The sequence below is a fragment of the Panthera leo genome, chromosome F3 (assembly GCF_018350215.1).
Source record: "Panthera leo isolate Ple1 chromosome F3, P.leo_Ple1_pat1.1, whole genome shotgun sequence".
Classification (NCBI taxonomy): domain Eukaryota; kingdom Metazoa; phylum Chordata; class Mammalia; order Carnivora; family Felidae; genus Panthera; species Panthera leo.
The window spans coordinates 9,325,799-9,352,641 of NC_056696.1; the positions used below are offsets into that span (position 1 = coordinate 9,325,799).

General features: G+C 37.3%; 1 protein-coding gene and 1 pseudogene across 9 annotated transcripts in view; both read left to right on the top strand.

Moving 5' to 3' along the window:
* RGS7 (regulator of G protein signaling 7) overlaps positions 1-26,843 on the top strand; it is a 515,497-nt gene that overhangs the window by 388,857 nt on the left and 99,797 nt on the right. The gene's annotated exons all lie outside the window — the stretch shown is intronic.
* Positions 11,678-12,553, top strand: LOC122211789 (annotated as a pseudogene).

The window sequence follows — 26,843 nt, forward strand, 5'->3', positions numbered from 1 at the left end:
TTGCTCCAGCTTCATTCATTTTGGCACTTAATTTAGATGTTGTTTATTTCATAAGGGCTTTAACTTAAGAGCGTCTACAGCTCTATTTCACAGTCCTCCATACAACTCCCAAATTCTTTACCATTCACTTTTGATGTAACTATACTCCTATGTCTATTTTTGAAGCCAGTTTTTTTTTTTTTTTAATTTCTAGTTTTTGGAGTAGTTTTATAGGTATACCAAAAAAAAAAAAAAAAAAAACTGAACAGAATGTATAATCCCATAAAACCACCTCAGTCCTACTCATACTCTTCCCTATTATTAATACCTTACATTAGAGTGGTACATTTGTTGCTATTGATGAACCAATATTGATACATTATAATTCACTAAAGTCCCCTAGTTTACATTAGAGTTTAATCTTTGTATTGTATATTCTGTGGGTTTTGACAAAGGTATAATGACATGTATCCACCATTACTGTGTCCTACAGAATAGTTTTATTACCCTAAAAATTCCCTGTGCTCTAGTTATTCATCCTTCCCTTTTCCCTCCTGAACCCCTGGCAACCACTGCTCTTTTTCCTGTCTCCATAGTTTTTCCTTTTCCAGAATGTCATATAATTCGAATAAACAGTAGGGAGCCTTTTCAGATTTTTTTTTTTTTTTTAACTTAATAACGTGTGTTTAAGTTCTTCCATGTCTTTGCATGATGGGATAGCTCACTGCCTTTTTATAGCAGAATAACATTCCATTTTATGAATATACCACAGTTTGTTTATCCATTCACCAACTGAAGAACGTCTTGGCTGCTTCCACATTTGGTAACTGAATAAAGCTACTGTAAACATTAGTATGCAGGGTTTGTGGGGCATTGGTTTTCCATTCATTTGGACAACTCCTTGGGAGAACAATTACTTGATTATATGGTAAGGTTATGCTTAGCTTTGTAAGACATGGCCAAATAATTTTCTATAGTGGCTGTACCATTTTGCATCTTGAGCAGCAATGAATGAGAGCTCCTACTGCTCGACATCCTCACCAGTGTTTAGTATTTTGAAGTTTAGCCATTCTAATAGAATGGCTTGTGTTGAATACAGCATAATGTATAAACTTGTTGAATCACTGTTTTGTATACTTGAAACTAATGTAATATTGTGTGTCACTATACTTTAATTAAAAATCTCCCATTAAACAATAAATGTCAAAAATAATGTTTATTTTTAAATGTCAAAATAATATTTTGAATCATTAGTCAAATGAAATATATTATTTTTTAAAAATCTGGTACTCATTTCATTAAATTTCTTGAAACTATTTTTTTAGCACACTATTTACATTTGTATGCTAATGTTAATGGTACTGCATATTTCATTTCTAATTCCAATTGTTCATTATTGGATTACAAAAAAAGCAAATTTTTATCATTCAAACTTGTCATAATCACTTAGTAGTTCTAAGTGTTTTCTGGTCCCTTTTTAGATTTTCTGCATAGATAAACATGTCATTTGTGAACAAAGACAGTTTTCTTTCTTCCTGTCCAAATTGTATACATTTAATTTATTTTTCTTGTATTACTGAATTAGCTAGAACTTACCAGAAGATACTGAATAGGAGTGTGCAAAGGGACACCTTTGCTTTGTTCCTCACCTTAACAAGAAAGCATCTAGTTTCTAACCATTTATATGCTGTTAGCCATAGGGTTTTTGTAGATGTTCTCTACTAAGTTGAGGAAGTTTCCCTCTATTCCTAGTTTGTTGAGAGTTGTTTTGTTTTGTTTTAATGAACAGGTGCTAGATTTTGTCAAATTCTTTCTCTGCAATGGGGCGCCTGGGTGGCTCAGTCGGTTGAGTGCCTGACTTCACCTCAGGTCATGATCTCGCAGTTCGTGAGTTCCAGCCCCGCATTGGGCTCTATGCTGACAGCTTGGAGCCTGGAGTCTACTTCAGATTCTGTGTCTCCCTCTCTCTCTGCCCCTCCCCCGCTCACACTCTGTCTCTCCCCAAAATAAATAAACATTAAACAAAATTCAAAAAAAATTCTTTCTCTGCATTTATTGATATGATCATATGGTTTTTATTTTTTAGTCTCTTGATGTGATGGGTTTCATTAATTGGCTTTCAAATGGTCAGCCAGGCTTGCATACCAAGAATAAATCTCATTTAGTTATGGTGTATGATTCTTCTTTTTACATTGTTGGATGTGGATTGCTAATATTTTATTGGAGATATTTATGTTCATGGGAATATTGATATATACTTTACCATTTTTGTAATGTATTTTTATGATTTTACTCTTAGGATAATACTGTACTCATAGACTGTTATAAATGACTCCTTTTTATTTTGCCTCTTTTCTGGAAGAGAATATGGAGAGTTGGTATCATTTCTTCTTTAAATGTTTGGTAGAATTCGCCATTGAAAACATCTTGGTGCTTCCTGTTTTGGTAGATTCTCAGTTATTGATTCAACTTATTTAACAGTTATAGGTCTATTCAGATTATGTTTTTATCCTTGTGTGGCTTTTCTTAGATTGTATCTTTCAAAAAATGGGTGTATTTTATATAGGTTACCATATTTGTAGGCTAGAGTTGTTTTTAATATTCCTCTACTATCTTTTTTTGTGGGGTGCCTGGGGACTCAGTCAGTTGAGCATCTGACTCTTGGTTTTGGCTCAGGTCATGGATCCTATGATTCGTGGGCTCAAGGTCTGCATCAGGTGCTGTGCTGACAGCATGGAGCTTGCTTGGGATTCTCTCTTAATTAATTAATTAGTTAATTAATCAAAAATATTCCTTTACTCGGGCGCCTGGGTGGCTCAGTCGATTGAGCGACCGACTTCAGCTTGGGTCATGATCTCGCAGTTTGTGAGTTCCAGCCCTGCGCTGACAGCTCAGAGCCTGGAACCTGTTTCAGATTCTGTCTCCTCCTCTCTTTGCTCCTCCCATGCTCCTGCTCTGTCTCTGTCTGTCTCTCAATAATAAATAAACGTTAAAAACAATTAAAAAATATTCCTTTACTATCTTTTTAAAGTCTATGGTATCAGTAGTAATAGCCCTTTTTAAAATTTATTATATTAGTAATTTTTGTCTTTGTTTTCTTGGTTAGCTTGCCTAGAGGTTTATTAATATTGATCTCTTCAAATAACCAACTTTTGATTTTATTAAATTTCTTTACTGGTTTTCTGTTTCAAGTTCATTGATTTCCGCTGTAAATTCTTAGTATTTCTTTTCTTCTTCCTTTGGATTTAATTTGCTCTCTTCCTTTTCTTCACTTCCTATTTTGGAAGTGTAGTTTATTGGTTTTAGATCTTTTTTAAAAAATGTATGTATTCAATGCTATACATTTCCCTCTAAGCACAGCCTTCACTGCATTACAGAATTTGATAACTTGTATTTTTAGTGTCCTTTAGTGAAAGTGTTGTTTTTTTTTTTTGTCTTGAGAGTTTTTGCAAACGTTATTTTCAAGTGTGTTGTTTACTTGCAAACATTTGAGGGCTTTCTAGTGATCTTTCTGTTACTAATTTCTGGTTTAATTTCATTGCTGTCTGAAAGCACACTCTGTAAGATTTCTATTTTCAAAATTTGTTAGAGTGTACTTTATGGTCTAGGACAGGGCCTGTTTTGGTGAATGTCCCATTGGAGCCTGAGAAGATTATACATTCTGCTATTGATGGATATAAATGTCAATTTGATCTGATTGATTGAGGATGCTCTTCTGTTCAGCTTGTCTTTACCAATTTTTCCACCACGGGATCTCTCAACTACAGATAGATGTGTGCTGAAGTCTTTAATCATAATATATATTTGCCATTTCTCTTTGAAGTCTCTCAGTTTTTGTCTCAAGCGTTTTGATGCTCTGTTATTAGGAGAATAAACATGGATTTTTATGTCTTCATGAAGAATTAACCCCTTCATCATAATAATGTCTCTGTTTCTTAATAGTTGCTATTTTTTCTGAAGTCTGCTTTGAAATTAATTTAGCTAATCTTCTAGCTTTCTTTTTATTAGTGTTAGCATGGCAAATTTTTGTCCTCCCCTTTATTTGTAATCTATCTGTGTCTTTATTTTTAAAGTGGGTTTTTTGTAGACAGCGTATAATTAGGTCCTATCTTTTGTCCACTCTGAGAGTCTTTGTCTTTTAATTGGCATATTTAGACCATTACATTTAAAGTGATTATTAATATAGTTGGATTAATATCTATCCTATTTGTAGCTATTTTCTATTTATTTCCCTTTTTCTTTGTTTTTCTTTTCTTTCTTTCTTTCTTTCTTTCTCCCATCTTTTCTCTGCCTTCTCTTCTTTTAACTGAGCATTTCATATGCTTTTAATTGTTTAAAGATTCCCCTAGAGTTTTAAATATGCATTTACAACCAATATAAGATCACTTTCAGATAACACTATAAAGTTTATGAGTAGTATAAGGACCTCATAAGAGAATATCCCCACTTTCTTCCTCCCAACCTTACAACACTGCTGTCATTCCCTTCACTTAATTATAAGCTATAATCACTGAATATATTGTTGCTGTTACTATTTTGAACAAATGATTATCCTTTAGATCAATTAAGAATACTAAAAATAAAATACTTTGTTTTGCCTTCATTGACTCCTTCTCTAGAAGTCTTCCTTCTTTATGTGGCTCTGAGTTTCAAACTATATAACTTTACTTTTCTTTGAAGAACTTCTGTTAGCATTACTTAAAAGACAGGCCTACTGACAACAGATATCCACAATTTTCATTTGTCTGAGAAAGTGTCTATTTCTTCTTCACTTTTGGAGGATAATTTTGCAGGATAAAGAATTCTAGGTTTTCAGTCTTTTCTTTCAACATACTAAATATCTCATTTCACTCTTTTTTTGCTTGTGTGGTTTCTGATGAGAAATTTCATGTAATTCTTATCCTTTGTCCTCTAAATGTGTTCCCCCCCATCTTCCTCCCAATTTTTTTCAACGTTTTCTCTTGGTCTTTGGTTTTTCACCTTCAGAATATAATAGAGATAGATGATAGATAGATAGATAGATAGATAGATAGATAGATAGATAGAGATAGAGATACAGATAGATATAGATATAGATAGATATATAAATATAGATAGAAAGAGAGACAGAGACAGAGAGGGAAAGAGGGAAGATGTTTTGGTATTAATCATATCTGATGTTCTATGAGCACCCTGGATCTGTGGTTTGATGCCTATATTTGTTTGCTAGGGCTCCCATAACAAAATACCACAGATTAGGTAGCATAAACAACAGAAGGTTTCCCCCCCCCCCCCCTCATTGTTCTGGAAGCTAGAAGTCCATGATCAAAATGCTGTTAGGATAGTTTTCTCCTGAGACCTCCCTCCTTGGCTAGTGATGGCCACCTTTTCACTGTGTTTTCACATGGTCTTTTCTCGATGCATGCATATCCCTGGTGTCTCTTCTTCTTCTTATAAAGACATCAGTCATGTTGGATTAGGGTCTCAGTCTTATGATCTCATTTAACCTTAATTATCTCTCTAAAGGTCCATTTCCAAATGCAGTCCTATTCGGAACTTACTGGGAGTTAGGGCTTCAACATATGAATTTTAAGGAGAAACAGTTCAATCCATAGTACTGACTATTACTAATTTGGGACAATTCTCAGTCATTGTTGCTTCAAATATTTTTTCTGTTCTTTCTTTGTTCTTTTCTGGTACTCTCATTGTATCTCAGTTTTGCAAGTTTCTTTTTTTTTATTTAAAAAAAATTTTTTTTAACGTTTATTTATTTTTGAGACAGAGGGAGACAGAGCATGAACAGGGGAGGGGCAGAGAGAGAGGGAGACACAGAATCTGAAACAGGCTCCAGGCTCTGAGCTGTCAGCACAGAGCCCGACGCGGGGCTCGAACCCACGAACCGTGAGATCATGACCTGAGCCGAAGTCAGATGCTTAACCGACTGAGCCACCCAGGCACCCCTCAGTTTTGCAAGTTTCTATTGACATCTTCAAGCCCACTGATTTCTTTCCTTAGCTGTGTAATGTTAATATTAATATAATATTTAATATGATATTAATGTAATGCAATTAATATTAATATAATATTAATATTAATAAGCCCATCAAAGGAATTCCTCATTTCTAGTACCGTGTGTTGATTTGTGTTTCCTTTTGATTGTTTTCTTAGCGTATCCATCTCTCCGCTTACATTTCTCGCCTGTTCTTGCATGTTGTCTACCTTTTCCATTAGAGCCCTGAGTATCTTAGTCACAGTTGTCTTTAATTCCACGTCTGATAATTCCTGTATCCCTTCTACATCCGAATCAGCTTCTCATGCTTGCTCTGCCTCTTCAAACTGTTTTTTTGACATACCTTGTAATTTTTTGTTGAAAGTTGAACATAACGTACTGCATAAAAGAAACTAAGATGGCCTTTAATGTGAGGTTTTATGTTTAACGAGGCCTTAGGCTGCGTCCCCTGTTTCTGTAGCTATAGGTTTTGGAGGCTCTATTTTCCTCTGGTGTATTTGTTTTTGGCTCCCCTATTGTATTTGGGTTTCCTTAGATATTTCTTCTGACATAAGGTCTGAGACATGAGTTTTGTTTTGTTTTGTTTTTTACATTTGCTGCTTCTTTTATACAGGAACCTTTTATCATTGCAGAGGGAGTTGTGTGTAAGTGTGGGAAGGGAAGCAGTATATAGTCCAATGATTAGATCTCAGTCTTTTATTGTGCCCCTGAGCTGTGACCTTCACAGATGCTCCTTGGTTGTTTGAGATGATCTCCCCGGCCCCCTCCCTCCCCCCTTAAGTGACATAGGAACAGTATAAGGGGCTTAAATTGGTTATTTGTTTATCCCCAGGAAGCAGACAAGACTGGGCTGGAATTGGTATTTCCCTTCCCCCCAGGTAGTTTAGACTCAGATATAACCCCAGTTTATTAGGCACTGTAATATAGTTTCGCCTGAGAAAAGCTTTGTTAAAAAGAACAGAATGTTCTGGGTGTATTTCAAAATGGTTGCTATTTCCCTTTTCTTGTTGGAAGCATGAGGGAATTTTTCTCAGATCTTCACTGCGAGAAGCTGGTAGGGCTCCTGGAGGTAAAATTCACAAATGGGTGATGTCCCCAGACCCCTGGAGTTTTTAATGTTCTAGCTTGTTCATACTGAGCTTCCAGCAATAAGTCAGTTAACAGTTTTAATTTTCCTACCCCAGATGGAGGTTTCTGCTTTTGGGCTTCTGCTCCAGTGAGTCCTGATTTTCTGTATATGCCTGTCTGCCTCTCTAGTTTAGAGACAGTGATTTGCCCTCTGGTCTCCATTCTCTGATGGATCTAGGAAGAAACAGTTGGTTTTTACTTTATTCAGCTTTTTAAAGTTTTGTGAGGATAGATGGGAATAACGATTTCCAAGCTGTTTACAGCTGGGCCAGAAACCAGAGAGCAGATTTTTATAGGGGAAAGGAAGAACAAATCACTACTAAGCAAGTTGTTTTTGTCTATTTTGTTTCTGCTTTTATTTCATTTTATCTTCAATATTTCATCATGGGATCATCTCTCAATCAACATCTGAGAGAAGTGGGAAACAAAGTTGGTTGTATCTTTTCCATGTGTTCTCCCTTTCCCCTGGCCTTTGGAGGATGTCTGAAGTCCAACCATCAGAGTCATGGAAAATTTGAGGCTGTTATTTTCCTCTTGATTTCCCTGTAGCTTTGGAAGTGGCCTAGAATGGAAAAAGAGAGGAACCTGGCACACAAAGTTGGCAGACCTTGATAAAAGGGTAGACAAACAAAGAGTGCATCTCAACTGAATTCTAATAATCCTTGCATGTTTTTAAACTTTATATCCATTCCACCATAAATCTGTGATGAACAGAATTAACATGTTAATGTTCTGACATGTTTTCCCCAAAGCTATCATGATCAGTGGTCACTTGCAAATTAATGTGCCCTGGCACAAGTTCAGAGATGCATCTGGAAAGAAAGATAAAACATCACACCCCACTAAGAATGTCACATCATCATTCAAAATTACAGAGGCTCTGGGATAATTAAAATTTTAAAACACAAAATTAAAAAAATTAAAATCTCCACTGATTCAGCTAAATTGCAGCAATCTTCTAATTTGTAGAATTGATGAACACCCATGCATCTCTGTTAACAAAAAAGAAAAGCTATACTGTATTTTTATGACTATAGTTATAAAGGGTAGTATTGGTATTATAATCTATTTTGTAAATTAAATATTCACCATGAACTAGTTTAGCCAAAACAAAAAACAACAAACCATGTCCTAAAAACAAAACACATTTACCCAGTATAATGTGAGAATTAACTCATCATCCAAGACTTTTAGTTAAAAAGAAGTAAAGAATTTATGACATCTTTAGAATATATATATTGGCACAAATCATTCTCCTCCTTTATAAAATGTCCCACACAGGGGCGCCTGGGTGGCTAAGTCGGTTGAGCATCCGACTTCGGCTCAGGTCATGATCTCGCAGTCCGCGAGTTCGAGCCCCGTGTCGGGCTCTGTGCTGACAGCTCGGAGCCTGGAGCCTGTTTCGGATTCTGTGTCTCCCTCTCTCTGTGACCCTCCTCCGTTCATGCTCTGTCTCTCTCTGTCTCAAAAATAAAACGTTAAAAAAAAAATTTTAAATGTCCCACACTTCGTCATTTCAAGACACAAAACTTACTGATAAAAAAAAAAAGTAAGCCACTAAACAGTTGACTTTTACCTGACTTTGGCAAAAATTAAGACACCTGATTTACTCTCTTAACTTATATTGACATGTACATATATACATTTACATATGTGTGTGAATATCACACACACGTTTGAGTGTATTATATGTATACGTGTATCATGCCTACATACAATACACATATAGTTATCCAAATGGAAAATTTAAACATCCCTAAACATGGTATCTACAAAATAAAATTAAGACTCTATTAGTATTTTTGAAATGCATCTCTAGTTCTAATCTCAACTCTAGAAATGCTCCCTGTTGTACTGAAAAGAACTTCACATATTAACTGAGCCACCAGCTTGGAAATCTCTTGATGCTGGTTTGTCCAAATAGTGAAGCGTATCTGTTGAGAAGACTCATGCCTAATGACTTGCATTATCTACTGGTTTCTGGTTTGGCCCTTCCTTAGCAATTCCCTGGCCTCTGCTGGCTTGTAGTCTTGTCTTTATGCCACCCACAATCAACAGTATGACAAGAAAAAGAGAAACACATTTGATATTTTATAGCAATGCATATTCAACTTTTAACTGCCTAATTAATGTCTGCATTATTTTGTGTCTTTACATTATTATTTATTCACATATTACGAGGAAAGATTTTTCCATTAATCAGTCTATGATACACATATGTAAATATACATGTGTATGTTTGTGTATATGTATTGGGGGTGGGTGATGGATGATTGCTCTGTGTACAAAGCCCAAATTTGGAAGCCTTGAAATCCATTATAATATGAAATAATCAAAATGCTTCCTAATAGGGGATTAGTCTGGATGCCTTTGCAAGTCACTAGAATGGAGTTTTGGGGACCTGTAGTCTCTCAAGTGCCTAATATTTCACTCTTTCTCAATGTATGGCCCTAACTTATCAGTATCAACTGGGATAATTTTAAAATGCAGAAACCTGGCCTCTTTCCCAACCAATGAAATCTAAGATGCCAACCCAAGAATTGGCATCAATAAGCACTTCCAGATGTACACTAATATTTGGAAGCCATGCAGTCAATATTTATTTAGCTTACCAAGTCAGATTAATTATTTTTAATGTTTATTTTTGAGAGAGAGAGAGAGTGTGTGTGTGTGTGTGTGTGTGTGTGTGTGTGTGTGCGTGCGGGAGGAGCAGAGAGAGAGAGAGCAACACAGAATCTGAAGCAGGCTCCAAGCTCTGAGCTGTCAGCACGGAGCCTAATGGGGGGACTCAAACTCGGGACCGGTGAGATCATGACCTAGGCCAAAGTTGGACTTAACCGACTGAGCCACCCAAGCGCCCCTGCCAAGTCAGATCAGTTTGATATTTGCATTCCTGGTGGTTTTACATTTTGTTTCACTTTATTTTTTTTTTAATTTTTTTTAACGTTTATTTATTTTTTTGAGACAGAGAGAGACAGAGCATGAACGGGGGAGGGTCAGAGAGAGGGAGACACAGAATCTGAAACAGGCTCCAGGCTCTGAGCAGTCAGCACAGAGCCCGACGCGGGGCTCGAACTCACGGACCGCGAGATCGTGACCTGAGCCAAAGTCGGCCACTTAACCGACTGAGCCACCCAGGCGCCCCAACATTTTGTTTCACTTTAAATGGATATCCCTGTTTATCCAACAGCATTTCAAATAATAGTATATCAGACATTTGAATAAGAGTTCACATCTTATATCGCATCTTTACATACATTATCTGATTTAATCCCTCACAAAAAAATCTTCAAAATGTCATTAGCCATAGTCAACAGATGGAAAAAAAAAAGAGCCAGAGAGATAAAGAGTCTTCCCTATTTGCTAAAAACGACACAGCCAGGATTGGAGCCAGGATTTCTGAGTTTTATGCTTTTCCCATAAAGCTCTACCACACTTGCCTTACTTTCATGGTCCAGTGAGCATGAGAGTTTCTCAGATTTGCATACCATGGTGGTGTTTACAAGATTTACAACTAGCTGGATGTTTAGCCACACATGGTCAGTATGCAGCTGCCAATGTAATTCTGGAGTAAAGGAGTAAAGGAGAGAAGTCAGCATCAGATGGGAAGATTTTTGAGTCCTCAGTGTCTACAATGTAATTCAAGGCATGGTTGTGGACAAGATCATTCAGGAAGGACATGCAGAGTGAAACAAAGAGAAGGACCAGGTCAGAATTTCGAGAATATCAACATGTAGGGAGAAATTGCCAGAAGAGGAGCCAGCAAAAGGGAATGAGAAAAGGATGTGGAGATCAGATTCCAACGAGGGAATGGGCAGTGAGGAAACTGGGCAGCTGGGACTGCTTTCTCAACTACTTGGCAATGGAGTGGGAAAAAGGAACAGAGATGAATGGATAAATAAGGGAAGAGAGAAAAGAGGTAAAGAGTGAGCCTACTCACTGGATGGAAATGGTGTTGCAGGGTCAGTGGCATGGCCTTCACTATGAAAGTGGGATTTATTTGGAAAATAAGGGGAAGCTTCAGTGAACAGAGAGGCATTACAGTAGGGTGAGCAATACATCTGTCACAGGTGGTTAGCTTCTTGTCCAACAGACAATAGGAATGAGCAGAGTATTCCTTTCTCAGTCCAGAATCTAGCACCTCTCCCTCTCTAGAATACTGATCCTTAATGGGCAATGCTGTTTAGGAAATCATTTTCTCATCTATCTATGCTATAATTTACAGCTGAATTTCAACCACTCTATTATGGCACATTTAGGTAGGGTAAAAGATAATGTCTCCATTATCTTACCCACGTACGTTTTAGGTAGGAAAAAAATGACCATAAGGTGGCAGTGTATAGGATAAATTACAAAATAGGTGTATCTATTTCAGAAAAAAGGAGTATGGATACCTCATATATGAACTGTAATGTATGTGTGCTGTTTACCTGTGAAATTATTGGAAGGTTATTGTCTAGGAATGCCACTGATACAAATATGCATCATGGGATTAACTAAACAGTTCTGAACAATCTAAGTGGATGATGATGACTTAAGATAAGCATTAATGTTGAATTATTTAAAGCCATGGAGCTTTCCCATCTTGCAAGATGGCAGGCGAAAAAGCTGAGAAGCCGGATGCTAAGGAGAAGAAACCTGAAGCCAAGAAGGCTGATGCTGGTGGCAAGGTTAAGAAGGGTAACCTCAAGGCTAAAACGCCAAAGAAGGGGAAGCCCCACTGCAGCCGAAACCCTGTCCTAGTCAGAGGAATTGGCAGATATTCCCGATCGGCTATGTATTCGAGAAAGGCCATGTACAAGAGGAAGTATTCAGCAGCTAAATCCAGGATTGAAAAGAAAAAGAAGGAGAAGGTTCTTGCTACTGTCACAAAACCAGTTGGTGGTGACAAGAATGGTGGTACCCGAGTGGTTAAACTTCGCAAAATGCCTACGTATTATCCTACTGAAGATGTGCCTCGGAAGCTGTTGAGCCACGGCAAAAAACCTTTTAGTCAGCATGTGAGGAAACTGCGAGCTAGCATCACTCCTGGGACCATTTTGATCATCCTCACTGGGCGCCACAGAGGCAAGAGAGTGGGTTTCCTGAAGCAACTGAGCAGTGGCTTGCTACTTGTGACTGGACCTCTGTCCCTTAATCGAGTTCCTCTGCGTAGAACACACCAGAAATTTGTCATTGCCACCTCCACCAAAATTGATATCAGCAATGTGAAAATCCCCAAACACCTCACTGATGCTTACTTTAAGAAGAAGCAGCTGCATAAGCCCAGACACCAGGAAGGTGAGATCTTCGACACGGAGAAAGAGAAATACGAGATTACAGAGCAGCGCAAGGTTGATCAGAAAGCTGTGGACTCGCAAATTCTGCCAAAAATCAAAGCCGTTCCTCAGCTTCAGGGCTACCTCCGCTGTGTTTGCTCTCACGAAGGGAGTTTACCCTCACAAATTGGTGTTCTAAATTTCTTACAAAGAACCTAATTAAATAACAGATCCATCTCAAAAAATAAAAAAATAAAAAATAAAGCCATGGACATCAGTCACTGAAAATCATGCCCAACTGAAAACAACACTGGGGCTTCAGTAATGATAAAATATTCTCCTGGAAAATGATTGGAATCTCAATTATCCATGGATATGTGTGTTCAAAGCTTTGCAACGTTCTGGCCAAGTATCATGTGACAGACTTCTCAGCAAAGTCTGCATTAGAAGCCTCAGTAAGTTCTATTCACTAGCTGATTTCAGTTTCTGCATTCCAGATTTTTTTTAAATTTTTTTTTCAACGTTTTTTATTTATTTTTGGGACAGAGAGAGACAGAGCATGAACGGGGGAGGGGCAGAGAGAGAGGGAGACACAGAATCGGAAACAGGCTCCAGGCTCCGAGCCATCAGCCCAGAGCCTGACGCGGGGCTCGAACTCACGGACCACGAGATCGTGACCTGGCTGAAGTCGGACACTTAACCGACTGCGCCACCCAGGCGCCCCTCTGCATTCCAGATTAACGTAACCTTTTTTGCCTGATATTTCCTGATGCAAACTGAAGGAATACTTGCATCACTGCGTCCTTTACAGCCCTCAGGATCCCTGGAGCAGTGCACTGCAGGCCTTGCATTGACAAACACAGCTGTAGGGGTTTGTTCGAATTAACAAGCTCTCCTAATACCAGTTCACTGAGGACACCTTCTAGCTTCCTTGTGAATCACTTGACTCACACAATCAGGTGCCTTTCTTCAAGTGACACAATGGAAGCACTTAGGAAATTGTAATTGTGGTTATTATGTTTTGGGACCTGAATCAGGATGGAAACATTCTGGTTGAAGTGGACCTCTTTTTTTTTTAATGTTTATTTATTTTTGAGAGGGATAGACAGAACATGAGCAGGGGAGGGGCAGAGAGAGAGGGAAACACAGAATCTGAAGTAGGCTCCAGGCTGTCAGCACAGAGCCAGATGCAGGGCTCGAACCCATGAACCACAAGATCATGACCTGAGCCAAAGTCGGATGCTTAACAGACTGAGCCACCCAGGCACCCCTAGGTGGAGGTGGAATGGGAAGAAGGTAGGGAGCTTTGATGGTGTCAGGGTACAAGCAAAACATCCCATTATATTTAGGCATAATAACATCAGGAAGTACATTTATTTCATTTAAAGTCTTAGTAAGCAAAAAATAGCTAGTCACCATGGCAGTGATGAAAACAAAAATGATCTGGACTCCCCATGCAGACTTTTTGAAGATCAAAGAATGAAAACGAAAGTTAAAAAAAATACAGAAGACTGTAGGCAAGATCATTTATAATTTAAATAAATATTAATATTCCTGGATTGTATGAATTAGAAGTACTATTTCATGAAGACTCAATTTTCTCAGGTCTAGCAATTAAAGCTGAAAAGACAGTTTTGGTTAATAAGCATATCAGCAGGAGAGGTATTATTTTTTTCATTGTTTGAGTATTGAGTGGCGGGGGTGGAAAACAGACTATTATAGCTCACTTAGTTTTCGGTCTTACTTTGAAATGTTAACCTGGGAAATTAGAGGCAGAACTTTTATGCCTGAGTGGTAAATAGTCTACACTGTGTGATTCTCTGGTTGGATAACAGAGGTTTTTTGTAACATGAGCTGAAACAACAAACATAACAGTACTTCTAAGTCCATGTGATTTGCCAAAAAAAAAAAAATCCCTTAATTAAAACCTGCTTAGGGGCACCTGGGTGGCTCAGTTGGTTAAGCTTCCAAATCTTGTGGTTTGGGCTCAGGTCACGATATCATGGTTTGTGAGATCAAGCCCAATATTAGGCTCTGCATTGACAGCACAGCATGGAGCCTGCTTGGGATTCTTTCTCTCCCTCTATTCCTCTGCCCCTCCCATGCTCAGGTGCACAATTTCTTTCTCTCTTTCAAAATAAACTTTAAAAAAATTTTAAGTACCTGCTTAAAGGGGGATTTGCATATCTGTTTTTACATTCCTCTTGAGCAAAGAAGGGGTGGGGGGACTTTTAGTATTTTGCTTCTACATTCTCTTAACAGAAGGGAGATTTAGGTTTTTTAAAAAATTTTTAATGTCTTTTTATGTTTTAAAGAGAGAGAGACAGAGCACAAGTGGGGGAAGGGGCAGAGGCAGAGGGAGACACAGAATCTGAAGCAGGCTTCAGGCTCTGAACTGACAGCAAAGAGCCCGACGCGGGGCTCGAACTCACAGACTGCAAGATCATGACCTGAGCCAAAGTCAGACGCTTAACCGACTGAGCCACCCAGGCACCTCTATGTTGTTTTAAATCGCATTAGGCAAAGGCTGTCATGAGAACCCTGGAAAGTGAAACAAGAGAGAAAACCTGAGGACCCTGGCCAGGATCTGAATTTTCTGTGGGTGTAGGGGCTGTATGCACTAAAACTCTTCCCTACCCCAGAATGCTACTGTCAGTGTTAGACCATGACCTCCTCCAGCCGTGGAATGTCAGAGCTGGAGGGAGCCTGAGAAATGATTCAATTCAATGGTCTCAGCTAACGATGAGGCAACTGAGCTCCAGAGAGTGGCAGGACTTACCAGGCCAAGGTCATACCCCTCATTATTGTCCAAATTTAGAACACACTATAAAGTGAGATAAGTAGGAAGATAGCTGAAGCCCTATTTAGCAGAGCATCCAATAAAAAATTTCAATAACTTAGTCTTAAATGGTTGCAACTGTTCTCAGGCTACCAAGTATATACTAAATGTGCTCTGCCATTGTGTTTCTATTATTGCTATGGAACAAATTCTGGCAAGCTGAATTTTCTGTGATTGACCTGGTCTGTGCTTTCATGCTAAGTTAGAGGTGTCAGATTCTTGTTAAGAAGTTTCTCTTTAAGCCAAGAAATATTTTTCTAAGGCTGCCCAAACTCCTGCTGTTGCTTTATGGTTTCTTTATAAAGCCTTGGCTGGCTCCCAACTGTTATAATAAAAGTGATAACACATTGTACTCCCAGATCACTGTGGTATTTGTCAAGTTTCAGGCTATACCTCAGGCTTTTTCCTTGGGGTGGCAGGGAAGCAGAGGACAAGGCTTGCAAACTCTTCTTTTTGCTGTTGTTGTTGTTGCAAACCCTTCTGAAACATATTTCTGTTTTAGAAATATGTTGCCAGCTGAGTAACTCTGCTTAGTTTATAGAGAGAACCCGAATTCCACTGCCTAGCTGACTATTGCAATTCTCTGTTCAAACCACCCGATGAAAAGACCCTTAAGATAAAATGTGTCAGGAGTGAATTCTGGGAATGGAATCACTAGGACACTACTTAGCAATTGCTGAGTGCACTTTGCAGGTTCAATCCTGCACAACGGCTCGTGCAGTACCTTGAGAAGACATTTAATGAGACACTGGCAGTCTTTCCAAAGCACAGTCACACAGAAACACAAGGAGATATCAAAGTGAATAGTTCCACAACCAGCACAAACTTGGGGTAAACTTTATAAACATTTGCTTAGAGATCCTGGTCCCATGTAGCATCTGTATGCCTCAGGCCACTGTAGTGAACACAGACACAGAGGACTTCCCACCTGAAGTCTGTGTCACAATATAAGTAGCAGGACCATGCCAGATGGCAGGTTAGATGGACACTGGGAAATTAGAAGTTGAAGATTCAAAGCCCCAGGTGACATTTTCACAAATTAGTTTTATTTCACACCTGACACAACCAATTCTGTCAATGCAATTCAACAAATACTGAGCATTTAGGGGTGTGCAAGGCCTTGTGCTCATGCAGTGGCAGGAACAACGGTAAGTGAGAGACGGTCCCTAATCCACATCCGCCAGCAGTCAAGGAGAGGTAACAGGCAGGCTCCACAAATAAACCTTACCCTTCAGCATACCTCCAGTATGACCTTTCTCTCACCTCTAGCTCTTTGTCTCAGACATACATCAGCTCTGGACTTGAACTCCACACCTTAGAACTTCCGCGAGGACCCTGAACACGTTGCACTTCACTTACCATTGTTTCTGCATGATGCACTGGGAAGACCATGAGTTTGGGAACCAGAAACACTGCTTCATATCCTCACTCAGCATTTACTAGCTGTGGCCTTGTGTCAGTGACTTAACTTTTTGAATTTCAGTTTCCTCATCAATATAATGGGATCCCAAAATCAAATCGCATTTTACACCTAGCAGAGCATCAGTCATAAATGTTTACTCAATCAGTAGTTTTCTCTCTTCCTCTTTTGCACATCCCCACAGATTTGTGGGCTTTTTGATGCTCTTATTCTCTTTTTTTTAAGGTTTTACAGAATCTGAGTTCATAACAAAGGACTCTTTTATGTATTCTTCATTGTATTCAAAATATATTATGTTAACGAAGCAGAGAAGAAACTGAGGGCTGCTGTCTCAGTTATTGCTGGGTTTATGAATATAAGATCTTTTTCTGGCTTTCTAAAAAACTGTGGCAAGCACCAATTAACTCATAATGCTGTGACAACAGTCTTAAGTGGATTTTGATTTGCAAATCACATTAATCTTGTCTTGAAATGTCTTCATTGGTTTCCTTGGAAACTTTGAAATTGATTTTAAGGTGCACACTCTAAGTTTCAAGGCTCATAACCATAGCGATATGGATCATTTTAGCTCCTCATGGCATTTAAATCTTCTGCCCTCTGAGCTGGAAAAAAGTATTAGCTACTGGTAACCTTTAATAGTAGGTGCACTGCAATGTTTTAGTATCATTTATGATATTTGTATATTTAACAATGTATGAAACATTATAAATAATATGAATTATTCACTGAAATTGGAAAGAATATGAACTGTGTTTTATTTGTTTTTTTAATAGGTTTATGTCCATCTGCTTGCATTATTTTTCTGCAGTCTAAGGCTAATATCACACATTATCCAGCATGGTTGACTAATCAATATTCTGTGTTAGGCAATGCATATAAACCTTTACAAACCTTCTCTCCCCAACCCCTAGGGAATAACAATTTACTCTATAATAGTAAAGAAGTATTCTCTTTTGAAGCAGATTTTCTAAACTTTAGATTTCTACTGCTTAATCTTTCTGAGCAAGTTGAGAATGACAGAAATTTACAGAGAGAGAAAAAGGAAGACAGAGAGAAAATGTTATCCTTTTGTAAAACTACAGGTGACTGGCATATATTCAATAAGAATACTCAAGTCACTCTAAATTATTAGACTTACTCCAAAACTACAGAAGAAAGTAAATTTATGTTATACTCACACCGTGCATGTATGTCTGCGTATGTGGACCACACAAAAAGCATAGCAAAACATGCTTTAAGTAACGTCAAAGCTGTATATCATTAACAGTCTCTATCTTTTCTGGGAGAAGGTTATGCATTGTTTATTTTTAGTTAATGTATTATTTTGCTAAAAAAAGTGCAGTGGATTCCAGTCTCTTCTCCACCCTGACTCCCCTCTTCCAAAAAGAGGGAATGACTTCTATTTGTATCTTGGAAATTATGCTGAAAAGGAAAGAATGAGATGCAAGAAACAGTGATAAAAAATTGACAAATGCCAAAACAAACACTGCTTTTTAAAAACTAATTAATTTTAGAGTTTAAATCAAAGTAGAATTAAAAAGGCAGACAATAATAATATATCAGTTCTGAAAATCTCATATATCTCCTATGTTTGACAGTTTAAAATCACTCTTCAAAATGGTATTCTCAGGGAAGAAAATCACATTGGAAATTTCAGAATAGTTAGGACTGGGCTACATTTTCCTCTGGAGGTATTCACAGACTTGTCAAGGTTTCCAGGGAACCATAGATTTAAACAACTATGTTTCCTCATTTTTTTTTTTTACAGTGGACTTTCTAACCGTTATGAAATTTTCCTATTAAGAAAAAGCTTTTATATTAAGTGAAAATTTTTCAATAAGGTTTCACTTTTTAAAAATTATTCTTTAGAAAATGTTGTAATATATTTATGTTTTTTCATAAACTATAGATTAATAACAATTGTAAAGATGACTGAAATCAGAAAAATTTTTCATAGAAGCCTTATAATCATAGGAAATTTTCAAATGTCAACTAATTTCTAAATATAGTTCTGTTGTAAAGCAGACTAACAAGTGATCAGTTCTATAGAGATAGTGTAATTAATGTATGAGTTCAAGAAGAAAGAATAATACAAATTCCTCCCACAGAAGAGGTTGTCCATGTATTTTCTTTGCTGTTTGCAGCCCATATTTTTTTAAATGTGGGTATTTACATTTTAGAATTATATGATTTATTAATATTTAAATTTATGTCAGGGGTGCCTGGGAGGCTCAGTTGGTTGAGCCTCTGACTCTTGATTTCAGCCCAGGTCATGATCCCAAGGCCGTGGGATTGAACCCCACCTCAGGCTTCACACTGAGCATGGAACCTGCTTAGGATTCTCTCTCTCTCTCTCTCTCTCTCTCTCTCTCTCTCTCTCTCTCTCTCTCTCTCTCTCTATGACCCTCTCTCCTGCTTGTGTTCTCTCTCTAAAAAATTAAAAATAAGCAAGTTAATAATAAATTATGTCAAAATTTTTGGAGTCAAATTAAAAATGCTTTTTTTTTTTTTCCCTGAGGTGAGTCCATGCTTTCATAGAGGGCATCCTTGGAGGAAGGTTGGGCGTGACAAATTCCAGATAAAAGGGTTCTAAGACATATTCAAAAATAACACCCAGAAAAGCATGGTTAAATATTTGATTTCAAGCTCCATTATGGGAGAAATATGTATGATTTTAACATAAACTATATAAATAAGGGAAAAAGAAAAGTGAGTCCTACTAAGTTCCTGCTGCTTATCTAGAAGAAGATTTTTTTTTTATTTCTTAAGGATGTCTTTATGTGTAACTTTTTATCACAATAGATTTATCCCCATCGTGGAAAGGAGAAGAAAATCAAAGGAAAATTGAGTCATGTAAAAATGTCATGGCTAGATTAACACAGTTGGATCTTTAGGACTAAGCAAACATACCGTCAGCTTAGGGAAGCCTTTCTTGCCCCCATCCTCTCTGCCCAGATGAGAGGGGCAGGCAGCTATCTTTTTTCCCTGGATTGTGAGTCACTTGAATGTTTGTGGACTAGTTCTTATTTCACTTTGTATCCCCTGTGCCTAGGACAATAGCCGAAGTTTCAGTAGGTGTTCAATAAACATTTTTGAGTGATTCCTAGGGTTTATTTTGTGGTCCAATGAATTATACTTAGCTTTAAAGACGCCAACTATCTATGCTCAAATTTGTAGGAAGAAAACAACGTAGGGATTGTGAACAGCAATATTTGAGATGACCATCTTTGAATTTCAACAAGGACCTCTATACTTGTCCTATGGGGCTTGAAATTACAGTTAAGCAGTCATAAAACATCCCTTGTCCTAGAAATCAAGAGAGATTTTTAAGGGACAAAATTGTAAGATGTCAAGTCCATCAAAAGTTGTAAATTGATGAAAGCAATGTAGAATAGTTGGTTTTAATTTCATATTCTAAATGGACATACAATTGTTATGAACCTCAAAAAAGAATACAAGCAAGTGTATGAGAGAAACTAATTATAGGATACATTATACATACTCTGATTTTTTTTTAATTTTTAAAAGTTTATTTATTTTGAGAAAAAGAGCAAGCAGGATAGGGGCCAAGCGAGAGGGGAGAGAGAGAGTCCTAAGCAAGCTCTGCACCGGCAGTACAGAGCCTGGTGCAGGGCTTGAACTCACCAGCCGTGAGATCGTGACCAGAGCTGAAATCAAGAGGTGGACACTTAACTGACTGAGCCACCCAGGCACCCCCATACTCTGATTTAATTAACTTATATGAACACGAAATAAGGAAGCAGTGTGAGGGATTTTACCACAAACTACCACTGCCAGAGTCAGCACCTGATAAGATACTCCTATTCTCATGGAGTCTCTGGGATACTCTAGGAACTTTTTGTCCTAAAGCCTTGAGCTGAGCCCTTCCTCTTCTATTTACTACCTCGGAGAAATTTAGGCAAACTCTTCCATCTTCAGCCTTATATTTCCAACTATATTGCATATGTATATATAAGATTAAATGTATCTGCAAATGTAAGATTAAATGTATCTGCAATGAAACTGATTATCAGCTTTTTAGCCAAGTCTGATGAAAATTCTAAGTATACTTCAGATTGAAGGGACCATATAACTTCTTGTTTAAAAAAAACAAATGTCTTTTTTAAACATTTAAAGGCAAAGAGTGAGCCTGCTCACTGGATGGAAATGGTGTTGCAGGGTCATACTGGATGGTATGGTGTTCATTATGGAAGAAAGTGGGATTTATTTGGAAAATGAGGGGAAGCTTCAGTGAACAGAGAGGCATTAGAGTAGGGTGGGCAATATGTCTGTCACAGGTGGTTAGCTTCTTGTCCAGAAGAGAGTAGGAATGAGCAGAGTATTCCTATCTCAGTCCAGAATGTAGCACCTCTCCCTCTCTAGGTGGGGTATATGTTTGTAGCTGACATCATTACTGTCAGGCGCAGAGAAGGTGGAGAGGAGATACGTGGAAGTGACTTGTACACTAAATTGGCTTGGAAAGTAATGGTGGTTATTCATTTATTTATGAGATGTATAGTGAATACTAAAAATAATTATCGTTTACCTATGTGTCTGTCTCCTCCCAGTTTAACGTAAGGATTGAGGCAGCTAGGAATATTGACTGAATTTTCAGTGTATCTAAGTGCCTAGAACCTTACTTGGCACACTGAATGAATTAATGAACAAATGAATACATCTCAGTTTATATAAAGTTACATCGTAAATTTGAAAAAAAAATGTATCTTTTTTTGTTTCTTAATATAGTTGGCTAATCATAGCTTAAAGAAATGTATGCATTACAGAGAGATCTAGACTATAAATATACTGTTGAATATTTAAAATGGAATTATTGCCAAGGTCATGAAGTCAAATTCTAACTTATTTCTAAAAAATTATATGTTCCTTTCAATCTGAAGTGTACTTAGAGTTTTCATCAGACTTGGCTAAAAAGCTGATAATCAGTTCTGTTGCAGATACATTTAATCTTACATTTGCATAATACCTTATACATTTTCAAAAGGTCTTTACATTGATCATTTCCTTCAATTTTCACAGCCATCATATGAAGTCAGAAAAAAATGTATTAAAATTCCCATTTGTCAGGAATCAGACTCAGAAAGGACAGAAAACTTTGTCACCCACCTAGGAACAGGCATCACTTGTTGACTTTTGAAATTATGTCTCATCTGTTCATTTGTCAAAGCCCTAACTTTTACCTGTTCTGTGTTTTTCTTGGGTTTGTGAAACAATCTGGTTTATTTAATTTCTTTACAACCTTAATTAGAATAACTTACCATTTGCAGACCTGTAGTGCTGCTCTGGTCACAGATGCTTTTGCTAATATCCTTTAATCAGGACACCTCTGGGGAAGGTCCATGGAGGGAACCTATCAGAATTTCCAAAGAACAAGAAAGAAATATAATGAACACGTAAAGTCAAAGAGCAAAACATAAACACAAGAGTTCAGGAAACAGGTCCTTAGATGTTTAGCAAAGTTATGTCACCCTAATCCTCTCCTGCCTTGATCAGGCTACTTTACTCTTCTTACTTTGTACTGTCCTGAACATCCTAGGCCTCTTATTTCAGCCTGGAGAGCCATGAAACTGTTCTCCAGGTTACTTTGCGTTTTAGGATACACCCTTGACTCAGAGTCTGTACTGAATATTTCTCCAAATAAGAATAGTTCTTTCCAGACAACTGGGTTCAAATTTCAGTTCAGCTCCTTAATAGCTATATACTTGAACAAGTTAACTCTCTGTGCCCAATTTTCTCATCTGTGAAACAGAGATAACAGTAATACATCCACCTGATGGGGTTGCTTGAAGGATTAATTGTCTAATTTATAAAGCATTAAAATGGTGGCTGGCACATAGCAAGAGCTAGTTAAGTGTTAGCTATTACTATTATTATTAGTATTTTCATCACTACTCTTTTTATATCCCTTATTATTTTCAAGCTTTTATTAGTATAAGCATTATCTTCTCCTAAAAAGAAGAGAAACGACCTCAAAGGTCATTGTGGTTCTGTCCATAAGGAAGCAGATGGTTTCATTTTATTGAGGCTACTTTATGTAGTGCTGACAGGGGTGGGGGGTGGTTGGAGTGCAGAGGGGGCGGGGAAGCCAAGGTTCTCAACCAGTTTTTGTTTTGGCAAATAGGAGTGAAGAAATAAGAGATGGAAGGGAACTTTGAGAGGGAAGTTGCATATAGGTTAGCCAAGTTACTTTTAAAAATCAGCTTTTCCTACCCTATTGGCTGCTTTTCTGAGCCACCATCAACCTCCAGTATACATTGGGAGAGGTTGCCATAAAACTGACCCAGGGCCATTTTGAGATTCACTGTCATTTAGAGATTTTCTGTGTTCAAGTTTCAAAATCACTATGTGAGTCATATCAGATTCTCTCTATTTAGATTTAGATTCTATTTAGATTCTCTCTATATTAGATTCTCTCCATTTAGATAAATAACAGAAAACAGGTGTGCTATTTTCTAACAAAAAATAATATATTTCAACCACATTAACATAGCAACTATGTTGTGTTATTTTTCTATTGCATTGTTATTATTAAAAATTATGTTATCTGTTCTCTCCCATTTACTATCCATATACCTCATATGAGCTTGACTAATTTTCTACAAAGTTTATTTATTTATTTTGAAAGACACAGAGCTAGCGCAAGTGGGGGCTTCACCCCAGTATCTATCATGGTTTGGTGATTAACCAGTGTTCCTTGATGTCTAATGTTTGACTTTGACTCTTGCCTCAACTAAGAATTACTTAATCTCCTCCTACTTGCATTACCTCATCTGCAAAATGGGAAAACTAATAGCACCTGCTTGGTGTGGCTACACCACTTGGACAAGATAAGTATGTGAGATGTTTGAATAGTTCCTGGCACATGGAAAGTATTCAATAAATATTGGACATTGCTTTCACATTATTCATAGTACTATACGTTGCCCATCACTCTAGACCAGTTCCCTATAAGCTAAGAGCAGTGATGGACCACTGACCTCATCACTTTATCCCCAGGGCTTAGAAGAACACTTGTACTCTGTAGGCATTCAATGAATATTTGCTGAATGAAGGAATGCATCCAATAACCATCACATCTCTTGTACTTTTTCTTCTTCTGTTTTTTTTTCCCCCCTCATAAAGGCAGATATTCAGTTCTTCTCCAGGAACTAAAGATACTTTGGAGACTCATGTAATTACTTCACATAGACCCCTCTCATCCTAAGATTCTTAAAATCTTTATAAAACCGACACTTTTCCATTTTTACCAGCCAAGGCTGAAAGAGTAATTGGTATGATGTGGCCCCCTGCGGGTAGAAGACAGTATTACAGTGAACCCAGCTCCAGGCTTCTGACCCCCATCACCCTATATGTACTTGGGCAGTTGGAAGTTCTGTCTTTTTTGCCCTCTCGGGGCCCTCTTCACTTTGAATTTCTCTGGAATGTAAGCTCATTGAGAATAGGACCCTTGTCTTTTTGTTTTATTCACAGTTGTACTCCCACCATCTGGCGCATAGCAGGCATCTAGTAAATGTTTGTTGAATTAAATAAATAAATGAATTTTTAAAAATCGTTTTCTATCATTTTTCTCTCCTGATGGCCCAAAAATCTGGTGCAGCTATTAACATAAAACATTGATCAGTTACTTAGTTTTATATAGAGTTTCAGTATTCAGATGATGAGCGATAATAAGGGTGAAAAGAATGAGAAAATAGAGTGAATAATGAAATTAAAAATATAATTTAATGTTTGCCTGTTATGAACAAAACTGGTCATATGTTTAAAATTGAAGTATGTTTTAACATAAAGTTTGGAAAATATTTCAAGATTGTTGGACAGTGTACTTCAGATGTAACAACACATATGTACTTAAGTTTATTATTTAAAATTCTTAGCGGTGCTAATTCATGATAGTTCTGCAAGGAAGAGACAGTTCACAAGTGAGATACTAAAAAATCTCAAGGGCCCTCTCTGCAGTGTCCCATTTGGAAAAAAAAAAAAAAGCTTTATGTAGAAATCCATAGCCAACAAGGCTTTTAAAAGGATATTTCACTTGTAAAAGTACTCTGTAATTTCCTATAAGAAGAAACTTGTCCAGTGAACCCGAAAAACAGTGTAGCTAATAATTCCATACATTACTTTCCCTTTGGAGTTAATACAGCCCTCTTCAGTATATCATGTCCTATAATCCTAACCTCAATCTTGTGGAATAGATGCACCAAGTATTTTTATCCTCATTACACAGGTGAGCAACCGGAGTCTCATGAAGGTTAAGTGACTTTTCCAAAATCACAGTTAATGAGGGTGGGCAGACTCCAGATCTGAAAACTCATGGACCATTGCTCCTTCCACTTACTACACCCCATGGCCTCTCCTAGGATGTCTGTGATTGTGTCTTCCTAAATTGATGATCGGGGATTAGACAATAGGCATAGCATGAGTCTCATGTCCCGAGTTATCAGTAATTTCTGATGTCAATCTGATCCTTTTATAGATTATAATATTATTTTATAACATACTGCCTGTGTCTTTTTCCTTTTATCTAAGAAACCAAGGAAAAGGAGTGGGGAGGATCCAAGTTCAGATATCCAAAAATACTATTTATGACTTTTTTTTTAAGGTTTATTTATTTTGAGAGATTGTGAGCGGGAGAGGGGCAGAGAGAGAGGACAGAGGGAGAATCCCAAGTGGGCTTCATGTTATCAGTGCAGATAGTGATGTAGGGCTCATGAATGGTGAGATCATGACTGAACCGAAGTCAGTTCAGTTGGACACTTAACTGACTGAGCCACCCAGGTACTCCCATGACTATTTTGATCCCAGTTCAGTGAATGTAGATTACTCATTCATTAGAAAGTTACACAGCTCTTTGACATTATCTGTTAGGTTTCCTATTCCTACTGGATATTTTATTGATGTACTTTTGGAAAAGGCACCGATTTTCAGAACCTATTGCTTCATTTGATAAATTTAAATAAGAGAAAGAGAAATTAAGTGCTCCTGACCTAGTATTATGGGAAAGTTACTTGAAATTTAATATTTTTATCACAACAGTGGTTCTGAAATATCATGATAAAAGTTAAACTATGGTGTTTCTTATTATGCTACATTAAAAAATACATTATTGGTTTAAAAAACTATTAAATGCTATAAGCACCAGAGATAATAATGCCACAGAAAAAAGAATGAGAATTCAGGTACTACTACGAGTAACTTCTGAAAGAGCTTCTGAAAGTTTTGAAGGTATCTTTGTTATCATAGAAAAGCTCTGTTTAACTCACTGCTCTCCAACAGAGGGAATAAGGTACAAACACATGCAGTTGATTCTTATTATTTGAGGTAGTCATGTCCTATAAAGTTGCCACAAATACTGTATTAGTAGATACTGAGCTGTTGTTCCTTGTGGAAATACAGGGTTCACTTCCTGCAAGCCTCAGGTACAATAATTATATCATTATAATATATAATATAATATATTATATATAATATATATAATAATATGTATAATATGTACATTATATATATAATGTTATATATAATCATACAATTATATAATTAACATATATATGTTAAATATATATATACACATACATACACACACACACACACACACACACACACATATATATATGTATACACATAATTGCCATTGACCTTAAAACCAACAGCATCCTAACTCATGCATGAATGAAGTTTATCCAACATATATATCTTCTTCAAAAAGGACATAGCAGTCTTCTCGCATTTAGGAACACTAGACATCACGGCACCACTGTTCTTGGGGGTCATTTAAGGTAGCAAAATCACCAAGAAAAAGCACAAAAATGCAAAACAGGTGGCACTAAAAATACCACCAAAAGGGCACTTGTGTGCAGAATGAGCTGGAAAAGGAAGGCAGAGCATTGCCTTCTTCCACCTCCACCGAGAATGTGTACATCAGGAAACTCAAGTTTTGCTGCTCTGAATGGCTGTGAATGACCATGAACACATCACAAGTACTGACTGAGGAGCAACAAATAAATTTTAGCAAAAGTAGGAAAATTTTCAGGTACAGAATCAGCAGATGATGATCAGCTGTAATTTTTAAGAGAGAGAAAGAAAATCTGAGGAGATAAAATATCTTGGCAACATACGGAATTACAAATTGCCGAAACTCATGAGCCTTAGCAAAGCAATCAAACCTTTTAGGAACCATTGGTATATTTACAAAGAAAGACAAATTAAACAGCTCTG